We start from the raw sequence: 19,290 nt of genomic DNA, 5'->3' as shown, positions 1-19,290 counted from the left end.
CTGATATCCCCACCCCAGTTAAGTTGCTGGGTACCCCTGATGTCAGCATTAACCTCAACCATCAATGTCAGCTCCTCATGTGGGACCCCCACAGCCCTCTGTCACCCGGCTAGCTCAGGCCCACGCCATTTTCTGAATGAATCCTGCCCAGAACAAGAACAATGAGAGCTCCCTAAAAGCCATCAGTGTTCAGATTGTCTCTTTTTGTTTGTTTTTGTTTTGTTTTGTTTTGTTTTCTGTTTGTTTTGTTTTTGTTTGTTGGGTTTTCTTTGTTGTTGTTGTTTTTAAGACAGAGTCTCACTCTGTTGCCCAGGTTGGAGTGCAGTGGTGCGATCTCGGCTTACTGCAACCTCTGCCTCCCAGGTTCAAGCAATTCTCCCACTTCAGCCTCCCGAGTAGCTGGGACTACAGGCATATGCCACCACACCAGGCTAATTTTTGTATTTTTAGTAGAGATGGGGTTGTTGTTGTTGTTTGTTTGCTTGACACAAGGTCTCTCTCTGTCACTCAGGCTGGAGTGCAGAGGCACAATCACAGCTCACTGCAGCCTTGACCTCCTGGGCTCAGGTGATCCTCCCACCCCCCAGGTAGCTGGGACTACAGGCACGCACCACTGTGCCCTGCTAAATTTTGTATTTTGTGTAGAGACAGGGTTTTGTCATGTTACCCAAGCTGGTCTCCAACTCCTGGGCTCAAGTGATCCTCCTGCCTTGGCCTCCCAAAGTGCTGGGATTACAGGCGTAAGCCACAGTGCCCAGCCAGATTGTCTCTTTTGACTCCACCTTGGCCTTGAAGCCCCATGTGGCTGGAGTCTTCCTGCTGCTGCTGAGTTTCTCAGCATACCGCGTGTCTACGCCAGGCCTAGTGTCCAGCTGGACACAGCAGGGACAAGAGCCGGGGCTTTACTTTCCTGAGGCTAACATTCTCTTGGGGGAGGCAGACAATGAACAAACATGAACATAGGACCATTTCAGGCAATAATGAGTGCTGAAAAGGAAACAAGATATGGCTAGAGAGTGAAGGATGGGGGTGAGGGGACTGCTATGCACAGTGTGGTCAGAGAAGGCTCAGTGGAGGCCACATTTGAGATGAGATCCCAAGTCTAAGGAAGATTTGCCCATATACTTTTGAGATCCACAGTCCTCAGGGGTAAACCTGGGTGCAATTCTTCCCTGGCTGCCTTTGTTAACCCAGCTTATAGCACAGAGTCCTGCCTTGGTCCCCTCTTCTAAATGTCCCCAAGAGGCCCTGCCTTGGCCCCATTTCTCCCCTGGCACAGGTGCCTTGTGTAGGCCCTTAGTCTGGTGGCGGTGATCACGGCCCCATGGACAGGTCCTCCAGAGCAATGACTGCTCCCCTATCCCTTATGTCAACTGTCACCTCAATCCCACCTGCCTGGTGCCCTTTTATGTAGCACCGATTGAGGTCAGGGCTCCCGGCTACTGCCCCAACCTGGGGACTGTACCTTCAGAGTCAACCTTTGGTGACTGCCCCAGCCTCTGTCATGCCCTTATGCCCAGGGCATGGTCTGTCTGCGTGGTCTGGTACAACACCCTCCCTCTTCTCTGCTCTAGGTTGCTGGCAGGAAACCACCCTTGGTGTCCCATATCCAATGTGGTGACCTATATCCCAGGAGACCATCGGGAGTCTCCAAACAGGCCATGCCTTCCTCGAGCATGTCTCTAGCTGTGCTTCACATCTGCCTGTGCCATCCTTCCTTTCCCCCCAGGCCACTGCCAGTCACCCTAAGATAGTCAGCTCCGAGTTACTCCTGCAGGAAACATCCTCGGGTGCCCTGGACATCAGTGACTGCCTCCTTGCCACCCTAGATCATTGGGCCACACTGACATATGCTGCCGCCGTGATCTGTGTAGATGTTAGACTCCTCCCCTAGGTTCTGAGCTCCTAAGGTCAAGCACAATGTCTTAAGTGGTCCTCTCCAACCATGACACATGTTTGAGGCTCAGTAAATGTTGGACCATATAATTTCTGACTTTTTTTCTTCTTTCATCCTCGGGCGTAGAAATCACTTAGAGGATTTCCAGACTGAAGTGCTATTTCATGACAAGAGCACTACTCTTCCAAACCCTTCTATTGAATACCACTGACTCTTTTAATATTAGTGTCCAGCCATTAGTCCTGTCCTTCAAAGGGACAGGGGAATTAACATTTGTTGCATGACCAGAGAGCATACTAAACATGTATTAGACATCCAATAAATAGTTACTGAATGAATAGTAAGTGAATTAACCTGTGTCATTTAATCCTCACTGTACCCCTGCAAAGGACGCATCATTTTCTGTTTCCCTTGGATTATACTAGCAGTATGTGGCAAAGCTGCAATTAATTAATTAATTAATTAGTTATTGAGACAGTCTCACTCTGTCGCCCAGGCTGGAGTGCAGTGGTGCGATCTCAGCTCACTGCAGCCTCCGTCTCCTGGGTTCAAGTGATTCCTGTCCCTCAGTCTCCCAGGTAGGTGGGATTACAGGCACATGTCACCACACCCAGCTAAAGTTTTTGATATTTTTAGTAGAGAATGGGGTTTCACTATGTTGGCCAGGCTGGTCTTGAACTCCTGACCTCAAGTGATCTGCCCACCTCAGCCTCCCAAAGTGCTAGGATTACAGGCATGAGCCACCACGCCGGGCCTAAAACTGCAATTTAGATGCCAGTCTAGATGAGACCCAGAGCCCAAGTTTGCTTTCTAGAAGACTGCTGGCTTTTCCTCCCCCAAGTTAAAATCATATGCATTTCTTTTATCTCCTCACCCTGCTATTGGTGTCTAGACCTCAGAGGTCATGAGTGTTGGACACTTCCTCTGTCTCCAGCCATACGCTAATGTTCAGGTCCATTTATCTCTGCTGTCAATCCCGTGGGATCACAGGTGCAGAAACCATGGTGTCCAAGTCAAGCCAGCAGTGGAGTCAGGGCCTGACCCAGGCCCACCCATGTCTTTGGTTGCTCTCCCTGGTGCACCCTCCTTCATGCCTCAGCTCTTGTCCTCTATAATATCTGATTTTATGGTTTACCTAAGTATCTTAATAATGATAAGATATTAAGTAATCTTAATAATGCTTAAAACAATAAGCATTGCCTGAGCATTTGCCATGTGGCTGGAGTTGTGCTAGGGTCTAAGGGAAATGCAGAAATAAACCCTGACCTCATGGTGTTTCCATTTGGTGGGACTGTTGGTGCGGGTCTCCAGGATCAGCTTATCACCAAGGGTCAAAAGATCAACCCGGCTGGTGCAGTGGCTCATGCCTGTAATCCCAGCACTTTGGGAGGCTGAGGCAGGCAGATCATGAGGTCAGGAGTTCAAGATCAGCCTTACCAACATGGTGAAACCCCGTCTCTACTAAAAATACAAAAATTAGCTGGGCATGGTGGCATGTACCTGTAATCCCAGCTACTCAGGAGGCTGAGGCAGGAGAATCACTTGAATCTGGGAGGCGGAGGTTGCAGTGAGCTGAGATCGCACCACTGCACTCCAGCCTGGGTGACAGAGCGAGACTCCATCTCAAAAAAAAAAAAAAAAAAAAAAAAAAATCAACCCCGGGAGAAAGTACAGGTACTTCATTACTGATGCCGTTTGGAGCTGCAGGCTCATGGGGATAATAAGAAACAGGCCAAACCTGTCTTTATTCTTGTTTTTTAAAAATTCTCTGTATACAAACCATTCTTATTGCCTCTACCTAGGGTGAACTTCTTGCTCTCATTGCCCAAGACAATCTGACATATGAAGTTTGAGCACCTATACCGCAAAGTAAATACCACTTTTTATAACAAGACTTTCTCTCTGTGCCCACCAGACTGCCCTGTCAGCCCCACACACTTTAATTATAAACTAGGTCATGCAAGCTTGCATGGCCTTTGGACAGGCACAAATGCTGCTTGAACTGTTAGTGTGTTTGACATTGAGCAATACAGTTTGAAAGGAATTTGGGGCTATTTACTTTTTGGTGGCTTAACCCACTAACGTCTGGGCACCCTCCTTAACAGTGATGACCACTCTTAGCCCGTAAAGAAGAGGCCCCTGTATTCTCCTCTCCCATAACATTCATTGTTACATCTGATACACCTGCTGGAACCCCAGGCAAATTTGACTCCCCCTTTGGCTGGTCAGATCAGGGACCAAACTCTCCATCACACCTTACCTGCAGCAGTGAGAGCTGACACTGTTTATCATTTTAATTTTGTCTCCATTGTAAAATATATCACATTATACCAAAGAGTGTTCAAAACATATATGTTCAGGAACTCTTATGAGTCTGTCACTCAGATAAGGAAACAACATTATTAGCACCTGATGAACAGTGACTGATGTGCTCCTCCCTAATCCCATAGCCCTCTAACTAGATTTTGGTTATTCCTTTTCTTGGTTTTTCCTATAGTTTTACCAGCTAGATGTGCATTTTTTTAAAAAAATTGTTTAGTTTACCCTGGTTTTGAAACTTACATAAATGGAATCATATTATATGGTATCTTCTGTGGCCCAATGCTTCACATGGCCATAACTCATTTTCACTACTGTATAGTATTCCATCATATGAGTATGCCACAACTTATATATTTCACTGTCAACAGGCATTTGGGTTGTTTCTAGATTGTGGCTAATGTGGACAATATTACTATAAACACTCTTGAGCATGTCTCCTAGTGCATATGTGTAGAATTTGCCTGGGAGTAGAATGAATGGGATGTGAATTATGCGCTTGTTCAGTTTTAGCAGGTGCAGGCAACGTGTTTTCCCAAAGTGGTTGTGTAACTTTTCCCTCCCATCAGCAGGATTTTCTTGTATCCCATCCTCACCATTATCATATCATACTTTATACCAACTTGAGAGGTGTAAAATGGTATCCTGTTAGAGTTTAAACTTGCATTTTCCTAATTACTCATTAGTTTCAGCATCTTTTCCTATACCTATAAGCAATATGTGTTTGTCTTTTTGTGAATAGTCCAATGTGTCTCTTGTCATTTTTCTCTTGGGTTGTTTATATCTTTCTTATTGAAATGTAGGTGTTCTTTCCATGCTCCGAACACAAATCCACTCATGGTTGCAGGTTTGGCTAAATCTTCTGGGCTGAGGCTTAGCTTTTCATTCTCCTTAGGTGCCTTTTAAAGTAGTCAGATTTACCAATCTTATTCTTTACGGTTTTTACTTTCTGCATCTTGAGAAATTTTTCTCTAGTCTGAAGTCAAGAGCTGTTTTCCTATATTATCTTCTAAAAGTTTTGTAACTTTTTTCCCACTTAAGCCTTTAGTCTTACTGAAATTGCCGTTTAAATATGCTGTAAGGTTGTATCTAATTTTATTTTTTCTATATGGATAACCAGTTATTCCAGCACTATTTATTGAATAATCTATCCCTTTCATACTAACCTACAATACCATCCCTGAAACAAATTATGTTTCTGTACACACATGGGAATCTTTCTGTTCCATTGGTGTATTTTTCTTTTGCTGCCCTAATAACTCACTATCTTAATTACTAAAGTCTTATAATAAATCCTGATATTTATTACAGCAAATCTTTATACTGTGTTCTTTGTTTCAGAAATGTCTTGGATGTTCTTAACACTTACTTTTCCATGTACATGTTAAAATTATATTGCCAAATTCCATTAAAAATTCTGTCCAAGTTTTGATTGTAATTGCATTGAATCTGTAGATTGAGAAGAATTGGCAACTGCATAACATTAAGTCTCCTTATCTAAAAACATGGTATATCTATTTAGTTGTCTTCTACTTCTTTTTTTAATCTTTTCTATTTATAATAGAGACAGGGTCTCCCTATGTTGCCCAGGTTGGTCTCAAACTCCTGGCCTCAGGCAATCCTCCCACCTCAGCTTTCCAAAGTGCTGGGATTACAAGTGTGAGCCACTGTACCTCGCCCTAGTTGTCTTCTTAAATATATTTTAATAAAATTTTATAAATTTTTTCCTAAAGGTCTCATACATCTTTTATTAGATTTATTCCTAGGTATTTTAAATTTTTTATTACTGTTATAAATTTTATCCATGGTAAAAATCAAATTTTCTAACTAACTGTTGTTGGTGTATGGTAATACCACTTTTGTATGTTGATGTTGTATCCAGCAACTTTTCCAACTCTCTGATTAAGTTTGATGATTATTCTGCAAATTCTGCACAGCATTCTATGTAGATAGTGATGTCACATCATCTGCAGAAATAAGTTTTGTTTCTTCCATTCTAAACCATATACCTTTTGTTCATTTGTCTTGCAAACTGCTCTAAGACATCCAGTACAGTGGTGAGTGTAAGCAGTGATAATGGACCTTTTTGTCTTGTTCTTGGCCTGAAAGAGGATGCTTTCAATATTTCAATGTTAAATACGCCATTTATTGTAGGTTTTGCATAGATGCCTTTAATAAGACTAAAGAAGTGCTTCTACTCTTAATTTGCCAAGAGTTTTTATAAGAATGGATATGAATTTTGTCATATGGTTTTCCATTTATAAATTTTTGCTTTTATTCTGTTACTAAAATAAATCATATTCATTTTCCCCTGTTAAATTCATCTTACACTCCTAGGATTAAGCCAGCTTGGTCATGCTATATTAATTTTTTTTGGACTTTGCTGGATTGGTTTATTTTTTTCACATTTTCACACATATATTAGTAAGATGGACCTGCATATTTTCTTTCTTACACTCTAGGAAGTCCTCGGCACCCCCAGCTGTTGTCCAGGCCAATAATAAACTGACCTGAAGTATCAAGGTTCTGGGATATCAAGCTGGGAAGGTCCCCTCATTCTATTTTTTGATGGATGTGTTGAAAGGACTTATCTGCTCCTTGAACATTTGGTAGCAGCCACCAGTAAAGCCATCAGCTCAATGCTTTTTTTTTAAGGATAATTTTTAACTGACACCAATTTAGTGTCTTTGGTGGCTACAGGACTATTGCGTTTTCTATTTTCCCTCTAGTAGGTAGAAAGCTGAAACTCTCTGTCCCTTCTTAGGCCAAGATCCTCCTCTTTCTTCCCAAATGATACTGAGGGTGGTAGGAAGTGGCATTAGAACTTGCTTTTGTCTTACTCAGAACTCAGCATCTCTGTTTCCTGTGCAAGAGCCCTTATTTGGCGTAAAATCGAGGTAGTTGCTAGTGATCTCTCCCTCCCATCTGTCCCTCTTAAGTGTCCCTGGAGAGGGATAGAGCAGATGCCATAAACCTGTGATTCTCCCAGAAGGCAAGGAGTGAGACCAGATTGTTGAAAGTGCCATGAATAATTAAGAACCTTCTGGGGAAGTTGTTCATCTTGAGGCACTGCCCTCACTTCTCTCACTGAAGGAATCCACAGATTCCCCCAGGGATCTCCAGAGGATCCAGGCTCAATAAACCTGCTTCCTGCATTCTTCCCTCCCTTCTTCTCCCCTGGCTCCATGTCCACCCCCACAGGTATAGCCTTTCCCTACATTGTGTTAAAGCAAACTAACTATGGCCTGAGAAGGACTCCATACTTCCAATATTTGGGTCCTTGTAACTGTAACCTAGCTTAATAGACAAAATTGAAAACCTAACTTAGTAGTGTGTACCTGTAACAATAGCTGAGTGTTGGCCAATCCCAGCGGCCATACTTCAATTACTCGTATGCTGCTGAATGTTCAAACTGCGTTCAAATAAGGCAAACGCCAAGTTGTAACCAATCTCACTGTTTCTGTGCTTCACTTCCAATTCCTCTACTTCACTTTACCTTTTTTGTCTATAAATTTGTTCTGTCCACGAGGCACCCCTGGAGACTCTGAATCTGCTGTGATTCTAGGGGCTGCCCAATTTGTGATTTGTTCATTGCTCAATTAAACTCCTTAAACTCCTTCGGCTGTAGTTTGTTTTTTGTTTTGTTTTGTTTTGTTTTGTTTTGTTTTGTTTTGTTTTGTTTGAGACAAAGTCTCACTCTGTCGCCCAGGCCAGAGTGCAGTGGCGTGATCTCGGCTCACTGCAACCTCTGCCTCCCAAGTTCAAGTGATTCTCCTGCCTCTGCCTCCTGGGTAGCTGGGACTACAGGCACATGCCACCACAGCTGGCTAATTTTTGTATTTTTAGTGGAGATGGGGTTTCACCATGTTAGCCAGGCCTGTCTTGAACTCCTGACCTCAGGTGATCTGCCCTCCTTGGCCTCTCAAAGTATTGGGATTACAGGAGTGAGCCACCACGCCCAGTTGAAGTTTTTCTTTTATCACTTGTAAATGCCATTGAAGATGCCAGTTTTCCTACAGTATAAGGCTCTCACATGGGAAATGCATGTCCCTTGACTCTAGGGCCTGCTGTCGCTGAGTTTGGGGGGAACTGAAGGGGACCCTGGCTAAGACAGCAACTCCATCAGAGATGCAGAATGGAAAAGGTGGCAAAGCAGTAGACAGAGGCGCGTCTGAAAGGTTGGTGGAGCTAGGTGCAGCTGCAGGGTCTCCCGGCAACCCCCTCCTCCACACTGTGTTTTTTCTAGGCCTCCTCCCCAGATGCCACCACCTGGTCTAGGCTAGATTAACTACTAACAAGCGCTCTTTATGCTCATTCAACCTCTTCCTGTTCGTAAAGCCCATTTCCCCTTGTTCAGAGCTTGGTGCCAAGAGAAAGTAGCCAGATCCCTCTTAATTAATTCAGGCATTAGGGCAACAAATGTGTTTCAAATATATCTCAAGGAAAGAAACAACCCTTCCAAAGGTCTACACCGACATTTGTCTTGGGCCTCGCCTCATTTCGCTCAGGGTGGGAGTGAGGAAGGGAGAGCATGCAGACATTCCCGTCATTCCTTGGCACCCCCTCCACAGGCATGTGGGATCTTGGGGGCTTAGGATGGCCCCAGCCCCACCCACTCCCTCCTCCAGGGTGTCCTTGCCATTCCCAGCTGTCACCCGGGCCAATAATAAACTGATGAGGCCAGGCAAGCAGAAGCCCAGGCTTAGGTGAGGACACCTCCCAGTCCCCCATCCACGCAGCCGCTTCACCCTTGGAGATCACACTCCAAGGGGAGACAGTAAAGGGGTCACCTGAGAAGGGGGGCATCTAGAGGAAAGGGACAAGGGCCCAGTGTCCACAACTACTGCCATTACCACCGCTTGTCCTTGGCCTTTGTCCGAAGCAGAGCAGCAGGGACACGGGGGAGCCAGGCCACCCAAACCAGCCCAGACCCACCCACTGGTGCCCTTGTTTCCCTAAGTTCCTTCTTGGCATCTAGGGTAAGATAGTCAAGCTGTAGCTTTAGTTCATATGACCTTACTTGGGCCTCCTTAGAGGTGGAAATCTCCACCCTCTCCATGTTTAAAGTTAACTCTCTGTGTGCACATGTAGCTTATCTGTGCCCACGATTAAGTCCTGGGCTGCCTTCTGCTACACAACCCAGCGCTACGTCACTCAACCCTGGAGTATGAGGGTACTTGGCTCCGTAACACGAGCCAGGGCAGGGCTTCATGCTCGACATCTGGGATCCCTAAAGTCAGAGTACAGAAGGAATGTCCCCCCACCATCTTCCTACTGTCATCACCTGGACGCAAAGGTGACTCGGTATGGAGGGAAGATCACGAGGTCTTTACCCCTTGGGCAAGTCACTTCTCATCCCAAGTCCTCTGTGTCCCATTGTACAGTGGTCAGGTTGGACTAGATGACCTACTGGCCACAGCTAGCCACGACCAGCCACTGCGTACCTCTTCTCAGAAAATAAGGAAAGCAAGGGAGGGCCAGAGTCTCCACTTGGCATCAAGCATCACCTCTTCACCCTGATCCCCCAACCAGAAGGCTCCTTGCAATATCATCCTGAGCTAAATGTGGGAGACTTGCTCTATGGCTTCCTCCTCCTGACACATGTGTATGCATGTGCGCAAGCACACACACACACCACACCCTTGTGCAACACGCGTGCTTGCAGAGGAAACTTGTCCTTTCTTGGCCAAGCACAAGGGCCTGCAACAATGGGAGGGTGTCTTACATTGCACTTCACACCAGAGCCTATCCTTAGAGATTCCTCAGGGTCTCAGTCTGCACTAGCTGACCCCACAGGCCTTCCTTGGCCTTCCACCTGTCAGGTTCCACATCTGCATCAGCCACTGAGCTGCAGCCAGCCAGCGGTGGAGCCGCATGCCCAGGCTGAGCTCCAGAGCATCCCCACAGTGACTCAGGCCACTGACCTTTGAACACATCCAGACCTCCCCTCTGCCAGCAGAGAGATCTCCCGACACACCAGACCCCAAATGCCTTGAGACAATCTCTTTCTAATCCCTTAATCCAGTGGTGGGAGCCATTTTCTATTAAGGAACAGTGACCTCAGTGGAAAATCATACTCATACGAGGGCCACATCACTGTATAAAATTACTGAAGTTCGGCGTGGCTGCTGCTGTTTCTTTTTAATTAAGAAAGATGTAGAAAACATTAAGAACACCTGATTTTTAAAGGAAGACAAAATCATGCAAAATAAACATGACCAATATGTTAAAATATGTTTTCCAAATTTGAGGCAGTTGAGATGATGTGACTTAAAAGAATGTAAAGGAAAGAAAGAGTGAGAAATTGTGGTAGGAAGAGGAGAAAGACAAAAAAAAGATAAGGAAAACATGAAAAGCTGAGAAAGGGCAGACCAGTGGAAAGGAGAGGGAAAGAGGGCGATGAGGTGAGGAGCAGCAAGGAGGGCTTGTTAAGCCCAGTTGCTGGATCATTGCTTTCTGCTCCATGCTTCTTGTCAACGCTAATCTTGTAAGGCTGGTTTTCAGATTATTACCTGGATTGTAGGCTACCACTTACACAAAGTCACTTGGTAGATGCTCATTTCTATTATACCATTTCATCTTTGCAAGAACTCTAAAAATTAGGCTTGAGAAAAGCAAGACCTAGAAAAGTTGCCCAAGCTCACACACCGTAACAATTGGTCAGGACTCCAATTCATCTGCAGATCAAAGCTTCTGCTGCTGACACTATACCATTTCTATTTTCTACCTTGCCATTATCTTCCTGTTGAACTGTTGATGATCTTTGTTCATTGTCCCCTTGATCACCCTGAGGCAATGAACAAATGATCCAGCTACTCTTTCCTTTCTTCTGTTCTCTGAACCCATTAAACTCGTCCCATCTCTATTCCCCACCTGCCCTGACCTCAAAGCTTGGTCTGATCTATTCTCTCTTCCTGGACTTCCATGCCCAGATCTTCCCATGGCAACCCAGCTTACCCTTCAGGTCTCCCCTAAAGCATCATTCTTTCAGAGAGTCCTTTCAACCACCTCCCTGTCACTCTCTCACATCATTCCAAATTGTTTTTTATCATGGCACTGCTGCGCGATGTTTTTTTGTGTGTTTGTTTTTGCTGTTGACTATCCATCTTTCTGGGCTAAAAGAGAAACTCCATGTGAGCTGAACTTCATCAGCCTTGTTTCTTACTGTATCTCCAGAATCTAATGTTATTTCTGGCAAACAGTAGATGCTTAATATGTGTTTGTTGAATGAATGAGTGAATAAATGAACTGCTCTCTATCCCTTTATAGACTCTGCTCTTAGCTGTTAGTGGTGCATTTTTGTACAGAACCAATAAATCAATCCCTAGGTTGCATTTCCCATATCAATCAGCTCAAGTTCTCCTCTGCAACTCTAATCAAAACTCATTCATTCCACAAGCATGTCCAAACTCTTGGCTGAGATTGTGGATGAAAATAAACGAGATTTGACTCTAGATTCAAGGCCTGAGCTTCTGGAGTTGATAGAGTTTAGAAGGGAGGGGATAAAGCATGCCTACAAATATTATAATTCAAGATTAAATGAATCATAAACAATTAAAAAAGAACAAATTAAATATGTTCAGAGGAAATTTCCTCTGGTTGGATGATCCATGGGGATGCTAACGTAAATAAACAGCAGAGCCGAGTTCAAGCTTTGAATGAGGGTTCAGACCTCATTGCAGTCTCAGGCAGTCAGCCATGAGACTTAGAGCCATGACCTCAGATTGAAGGCCAGAGTGTGTCCAGACTGGACCAGGCACGCGAAAAGGCAGCAGGGGATAAGGATGGAGAGAGAGGCTGAGGCCAAACTGTCCAGGTTTGTGGACTTCACATAGCCATGGGAGAGAGTGAACTGCATGGGCATCGTGACCCAGGCAGCAAAGTAAACCAGCAACCCAGCCGCTGCACTTGCAGCTGACAGGAGAGAAGGGGGTTGGTGCAGGACCCTCACCCGCAGACCCAGGGGTTAACCAAGTTTCTGTCTGAGAAGCTCAGCGGGGCAGATTTCTCTCCTTTCTTAGTAATGTGAAATGTAAGCTGGTCAACAAGCATGATTTCTCAACAGCAGGAAATGAGGCAACTGTTTTTGAGACAGCATCCCACCCTGATGGAGGGCAAGGCTTCAGGCTGTGGTCATTTTCATGGCAAGTTAATCCTGGTTATAGAAAACACTTCTCCTGAGGAGGCTGGCCTGTCAGGGAAGGGGTGGAGACCGGGGGGCCTGGGGTAGGAATGGGAATGAGGAAGGAGCAGGCTCCATGTTGTTACTCATGAGCGGTGGGGGCTTTGCTGGAAGAAGATCGGGGAGTGTGGAGAAACTGGAGGCCCACTAGGAGGTGGGGTGGGAGGCTGGCGGTGAGCAGAAGGGAAGGAGGTACAACGAGCTTCAAGGGGACTTGGAGGTCTCAGGGAAGGATGCCAGACCTGGAATAGTTCCAGGTCTCTGCCTTTTTTCTTTTCCATTTTTCGACAGAGTCTCGCTCTGTCTCCCAGGCTGGAGTACAGTGGCGCAATCTCGGCTCACTGCAACCTCTGCCTCCCGGGTTCAAGTGATTCTGCCTCAGCCTCCTGAGTAGCTGGGATTACAGGTGCCCACCACCACACCAGGCTAATTTTTGTATTTTTAATAGATACAGGGTTTCACCATGCTGGCCAGGATGGTCTTGATCTCTTGACCTCGTGATCTGCCTGCCTTGGCCTCCCAAAGTGCCAGGATTACAGGCGTGAGCCACCGCGCCCGGCCCTCTGCATCTTTTCTCTCCACCTCTCTGAGGCCCATGGCCCCTCCCAGACTCAGTCATAGCCCTAGCTTCTGAGACCTGGGACCACAGACATTTCTTCTAGTTCCTTCTCCTGGGCCCATCTCTATAAATACTTTACCATATTGCATTGTAAGTATTGGCTCAAACAGCTGCCTCCTATATAGACCCTGGGCCCCTTGAGGGCAAAGGCCCCATCCCCCTCCTCTGCTGGCCCTAGCACCTGGAACAGTGGGGCTGAACCTGCAGGTCCTGTGGATGTCGGGCTGAATGATGTAGTTGCTGTGGTACCTTCTGGGTCTCTTCCACCTCCACCTGATGTCTAAATGTCAGGATGCCTCAGGGCCTGGGCATGGGCTTCTGCCCTTCTTGCTCTACGTGAACTCATCCATTCCCATGGCTTTAAATAGCATCTTGATGCCAATGACTCCCACATTTATGTATCTCCAGCCTAGACCTCTCCTCCGAGTTCCAGATGCATGTATCCACCAGCCCGCTTGCTCTCTCTATCCAGATAAAACATAAACAGCTCTTTAATATGGCTGAGACAGACCCCCTACCCTAAAACTTATCCCCACCCCTCAAATTCCTCACACTAAACAATTAGCACAACCTTGTCCACCTTGCTAAAGGTAGGACTCACCGGGTGGTTCCCGGTCCTTCTATTCCCTCATCCTTTTACATCCAACTCATCAGTAGGTATGCGGATGTTGCCTCCACAGAAAGTCCATAGTCCACCCTTCTTCCCACCTCCATGCCCCCAGCCCAGGGCAGGCCACTGCATCTCTTGCCTGGACCTTGTTAATAGCTGCTTATGCTCATGCCTCTTCCACTCTTGCCACACCCCAAATCTATTCTCTACAGAGACACCAGAGTGACTTTCCGAAACACAAACTTTATCCTGGACTGCCTGTTTAAATGCACAGAGGACAAAACCCCTCTGTGGTTTCCACAGGCTTCAGGACCCAGACCTGCCTCTCTCCTCTGGGCCTCTTGCCTCTCTCCACCTCCCCAATCTACTCTAGCCAGCTGGTCAGCTCGCTTGTGCTTTACTCTTTTTGTTTTCAACAAGCTAAGCTCTTTCTCACCTCTGGGACTTTGCATATGGCGTTCTCTGCCTGGATCATTTTCTCTCTTCTTAAGGTAGCTGACTCCCTCTCATCCCTCAGATTTCTGCTCAAGATCACCTCCTCAGAGAGGCCTCCCTGACTGTTCTAACTAGAGCAGGTCCCACTCCTCACTCTCCCGAACTTAGCCCAGGTCTTGGCACCTAATAGGGGCTCAGTAACTCTTTCCTGAAAGAATGAGCAGATGCTGCCCTTAGTCCCAAGCAGACTCCTGTGAGCTCTTTAGTTTCTCCTTCTAAGCCACCAAGAATTCACTCTCCTTTCCCCTTATTTTTAAGTTTTCTCAAAACTTCCCTCATAAACACCATATTGTCGAGTTTCTTTCTCCCCCTAAAATAGCTGCAGAACTGGACAAAGACTGGCTATTCGCTTCCTAGCTGTCCCTTTCGGTTTCAGGGTTTAAATGCTAGTCATTGCAGGGGAACAGTGGGGAGAATGGAAAATTACCATCAGGGAGAAGTGGCAGAATCCAGGGACTGACCGTGTTCTTACACCCGTGGTCCTCAGTCTATAGTTAGCTTCTGACTTCCTTTCTTGGCAAGATCTATACCAGCTATCTAGGACAGTCCTGATTTCTACTGTTCTGTCCTATTGTCCCACTGTGTATCATGAATTTTCTTACAATATGGGCTTCATCTCTTTTTCCTCCCACGCTCCTTTTATCCCACGAGAGCAGCCTTAAACAGCCCCCGCACTCAATGTTGAAAGAGCTGAATTCGGTTCAAATCTTGCTCAACCACATAAAATCTGCACGACTTTGGGCAAAGCACTGATCCTCTCTCAGCTTCCGTTTGCTCACCTACTGAGAGGGATAAGGCCAACAGCTCCATTCCAGGATCTGGCGGGGGGCGGCGGCGGGGGGGCGGCGGTGACTGGAATAGCATGTGTTGAGCACTTGGCACAAGTCTCCCTTGCCCCTCAGGATAAATAATGGAGTGAATTAGTGTTTCAGCCAAAGGACTCTGGGCTCCAGTGAGTAATGTAATGCTTTACCCAAACAGTGGGAGTGTAGAAGTGATTTGGATGTTAGGGGACTGTTATATTTTCTCAGTTCAGTTGTGGCTTGAGTGATGAGTCAGGTCATGTCTGCAGACAGAGAGCTCTGTCTCCTTAAAGAGGAGGTGCCCAGCTCCAATCCCTGGGGAAAGGTTGTATCTTTATTGGAAACCAGAGCTCAGAAGACTAGCCTTAGGGAGATGGAAGAGGGCCCCGACTTGGAAGTAGGGATGCATCCTTCAACAGGGGTCCCTGAACAGATGGCGCCCTCCGTGTGGAATCAGGAGTCAAGCATAGCTTGAAGGTCTGACAGTCCGGGACCCACCTCGAAGCGTGCACTTCCCCTGCCTCACCCTCAAGCCTCCCCTGAGTCTTATCTGAATGCCTTGGCTCAGGCTCCGCTTTTCAGGGGGAGGACTGTGCCACCTCCTGGGCCAGAGTGTTAAGGGGTGACCAGTGCCCCTGAGACCACCTTGGCTACAACCTCTTAAGGGAAAGGTGCCTCTTAGTGAATCTGAGTGACAGCACAGGGATCTTGCAGTCCAGCTGCTTCTTCCTCCCCACCAGGGAGGTCTTCACCCAGTGCCAACCTGGGTAGGCCTGCCTCGAGCTTATTTTTATTGAGGGAGCTGGCACTTTCTTTCAAATATCAGGGGCATTGCAGACCACGCAGGTTTCCTCTCCTCCAGGCCCTTACCTAGCAGGAGAAAGGTCACTTTCAGGCGTGTCCTCATACTCCCTGCACTCAGGTCGGCTTTGGTCCATGCCTGGTCAAAGGAAGCCTGGAGACTGGGCTCCAGGACAGGCTCTGTCTTTAGCAGCCAAGTGGCTTGGAAAGGTCACCTGCTCTCTGCTTCCTCATTGTCAATGGGGAAAACAATCTCTGTATTTGTTTTCTGTGGCCGCTGTAACTAATCACCACAAATTATAATGACTTAAAACAGCACATATTTAATATCTTACAGTTTTTTGAGGTTATAAGCCTAAAATAAGTTTGATGAGGCTAAAATCAAGATGTCCACAGGGCTGTGTTCCTTCTGGAGTCTCCAGAGCAGAATCCATTTCCCTGCCTTTCTAACCTTCTAGAAGCTGCCCGCATCCCTTGGCTTGTGGCTCCTTCTTCCATCTTCAAAGCACATCACTCCTACCTCTGCTGCCCTTGTCACATTCCCTTTTCTGTGCCTGACTCTCCATCGTCCACTCATAAGGACCTTTGTGATTACATTGGGCCCACCCAGATAATCCAAAATAACCTCCCCAACTAAGACTCTTAACTTAGACACATCTTCAAAGTCTCTTTTGCCATGTGCGGTTACATGTTCTTAGATTCTGGGGTCTAAGACACAGACATCTTTGGGGAGCCATTATTCTCTCTACCACAACCTCCTTACTACATAAGCTGTTCTCAAATCGCATCCGTCTCCGAGGCTTCAGGAAGGACCTTCTCATCTCATCGCAGGCCAAAGGGCCTGGTCCCCTAAGGGTGAGGCCCGGTCCCCTAAGTACTCCTAAGGATGGAGAGTCTGTAGATACCTTTATTTGCCTGTGTTCTTTGTTTGGCTGGTTTTGCTTTTATTTTTATTTATTTATTTTTATTTTTTATTTTTGGAGACAGGGTCTTGCTCTCACCCAGCCTGGAGTGCAATGGCAAGATCTCAGCTCACTGCAACCTCTGCCTCCTGGGTTCAAGCGATTCCCCTGCCTCAGCCTCCCAGATAGCTGGGATTACAGGTGCGTGCCACCATACCTGAGCCATTTTAGTAGAGTCAGGGTTTCACCATGTTGGCTAGGTTGGTCTCAAACTCCTGACCTCAGGTGATCCGCCTGCCTTGGTCTCCCAAAGTACTGGGATTACAGCCATGAGCCACTGCACCCAGGCTAGTTGCCTGTTTTAATGTTGAAGGCTCTTAAAGGGAGTTATAACTGCTACCTGACCCATCTCCGTTACGGCAAAAGGGATCCATGTAGCTCTGCTGTATGCGTTTTCCAAATTCAGTGTTTAGTGGGGGAGCCACAGAATCATCTCAACTGCAGAAGGTGGAAATCTCACGGGAGAGCCAGAAATGAAGCTGGGGTTGGAGAAGGGCAACCGGCCTCCTCAGAACACCTGCTCCATGCCAGACCCTCACCTGCATACCTCAATGGATTCTTACCACAATCCTGTGAAGAGCTGAGGCTCAAGGGTGCTGAGTCATGCTAACAAGGTCAGCAAGTGGCAGAGCCGAATGGGGGTTGGGGACTTTTTCTGATTCTACCACAGGACCGTGTGGGGTTGGGGTCACCTAGGCTCTGGCTTTGTACATTGCCAGTGCTCCTCTTATCCTGGCATCAAAAACAATTCCAAGGAGAGGACGGTTGTTTATGGTGAACAGGGCTATTTAGACAGGTTAGAGCTGTAAATTTGTAGATGGGATTTAGAATGTATGGAGAAGGAGTGTTTGTGGGGTGTGTGTGTGTGTGTGTGTGTGTGTGTGTGTATTTCATTAACCTCCACTTACTTCTGCATACCGAATGGAGAGGAGAAGGAGGATCATCCAGTGGATTGGAGTTTAAGATCGTCAACAAGACATCACTAAGAACACCTTTTGCATGCCCTATAGATAAGTGCAAAGCATCCCTCAGAACAGTGGTTCGAAATCACAATCACCATCCAGAGAGATGTGTTAGAGACATGGGTCCTTGGGTGAAAGAAATCTGTTGAGAGAGTCAGGCCCTCACCCAAACATGGCTATGGGAAGTTCAGCAGACAGAGACACAACCCCTGCCCTCAGGAGGCACCAGATCTGAAAAGAAAAGGAGGCGAGAGTCCCTACCTTCAGGGAGATCCTAAAGTGTGTGGCAGATGGAAGAGACAGCCCTGCCTTCAGGGAGCCTCTAGTCTGAGAGGTAAGATGAGACACATGGGCACTAAAACACCACCATAGACACAGGTGTTCCCAAAACTCACAGGCCCAATTGTTGTAAGAACACAGTCAGAGGATAGAGCAATTAGATGTGAGCCTGTGAAAGAGGGAAGGTTCCAGAAGAAGATGAGTCTGGAACAGAGAGAGGAATCACTGAAGTGAGGAGTGGGCACCAGAATAGGGGTTACTCTGTGAAGGCGGGAGCAAGTCAGTCGATCCCTGGGATGGGGGACACCCAGATCAGCTTGAGTGGCCATCACTTCTTTAACAAGATGGGCCAAAACCAGGGTCCGGAAAATACATACACACATGGCTGCTCCAGGGGCCTTCAGAGGGGTGAAGACCGCCGGCCCCGACTTCTAGATTGGTTCCTTACCCCGCTTTCACTCCCAGTCCCCTGCCCATGGCTGCTGTGTGCCAGAAAGCACAGGCCCTGGGAGTCACTGCTCCCTTACAGGAGAGGCCGCCTGAACACAGTTGCCCCACATCCAGGCAGAGATGGGGCGCAGGGCCACGTTTCACCCTGTCTGCTAACCAGGAAACTGATTTCAGGCTGGCTAAGGGGACCCTTGTACAATCACTTGTCTATTATCTTCACGTGGCTTCTCCAGAGAGACCAGGTTTTCATGGCCCTATGAAGGACGGTCAACTTCAGTTCAGTTTAGTTTAACAAATGTGTGCTAAGCATTGCTGACACTTTGCCCTATTTCCAACATGACTCAGCACTTCACATACCATGGTAGGAAAAAAAAACCAACAGGGTCGCCCTGACTGGTTCTGGTCCCCAAAATTAGCCTTGACTATTTCCCAGAAACTTGGCCTCTCTAACAAAAACCATTTGATCCCTGAGTTTTGCTCTGCTGAAGTCTGAGGATACGTTGTGACTCTGATGACCATGTGAGGAAGTTGCTGTTTTCCACTGTGAAGAAATGGTACCAAAGTGAACACGGTCATCTAGGCCATTTGGGACTTTTTCCTTGAAACATTTGTGCTTTGTATTTGGTGAGCCAGTTTTGTTTGAAAGCTGACTCCCTTCCACTCTTTGCAAGTGAAAGTTTGTTTTCTTCTCTTTTTTTTTATAGCTAACAATAATTTATTGTATATTTCAAAATAGCTAGAAGAGTTGATTTGAAGTGTTCATTGTTTTCTTTTCTTTTCCAAATGTATTAGTCTCTGGTCCTCCTTTGACAACTTATTCCTGTAGGTTCTACAAAGCTATTGGCCGCCTGGCTCCAAGCAAGGGAGCCAGCAAACAGGTGGAACTGACAGTGCACATTACCCCTTGGATC

The sequence above is a fragment of the Macaca mulatta genome, chromosome 1 (genome assembly GCF_049350105.2).
Source record: "Macaca mulatta isolate MMU2019108-1 chromosome 1, T2T-MMU8v2.0, whole genome shotgun sequence".
NCBI classification, from domain to species: Eukaryota; Metazoa; Chordata; class Mammalia; order Primates; family Cercopithecidae; genus Macaca; species Macaca mulatta.
The sequence above is the reverse complement of the archived record's forward strand: the minus strand, read 5'-3'. Positions refer to the sequence as shown.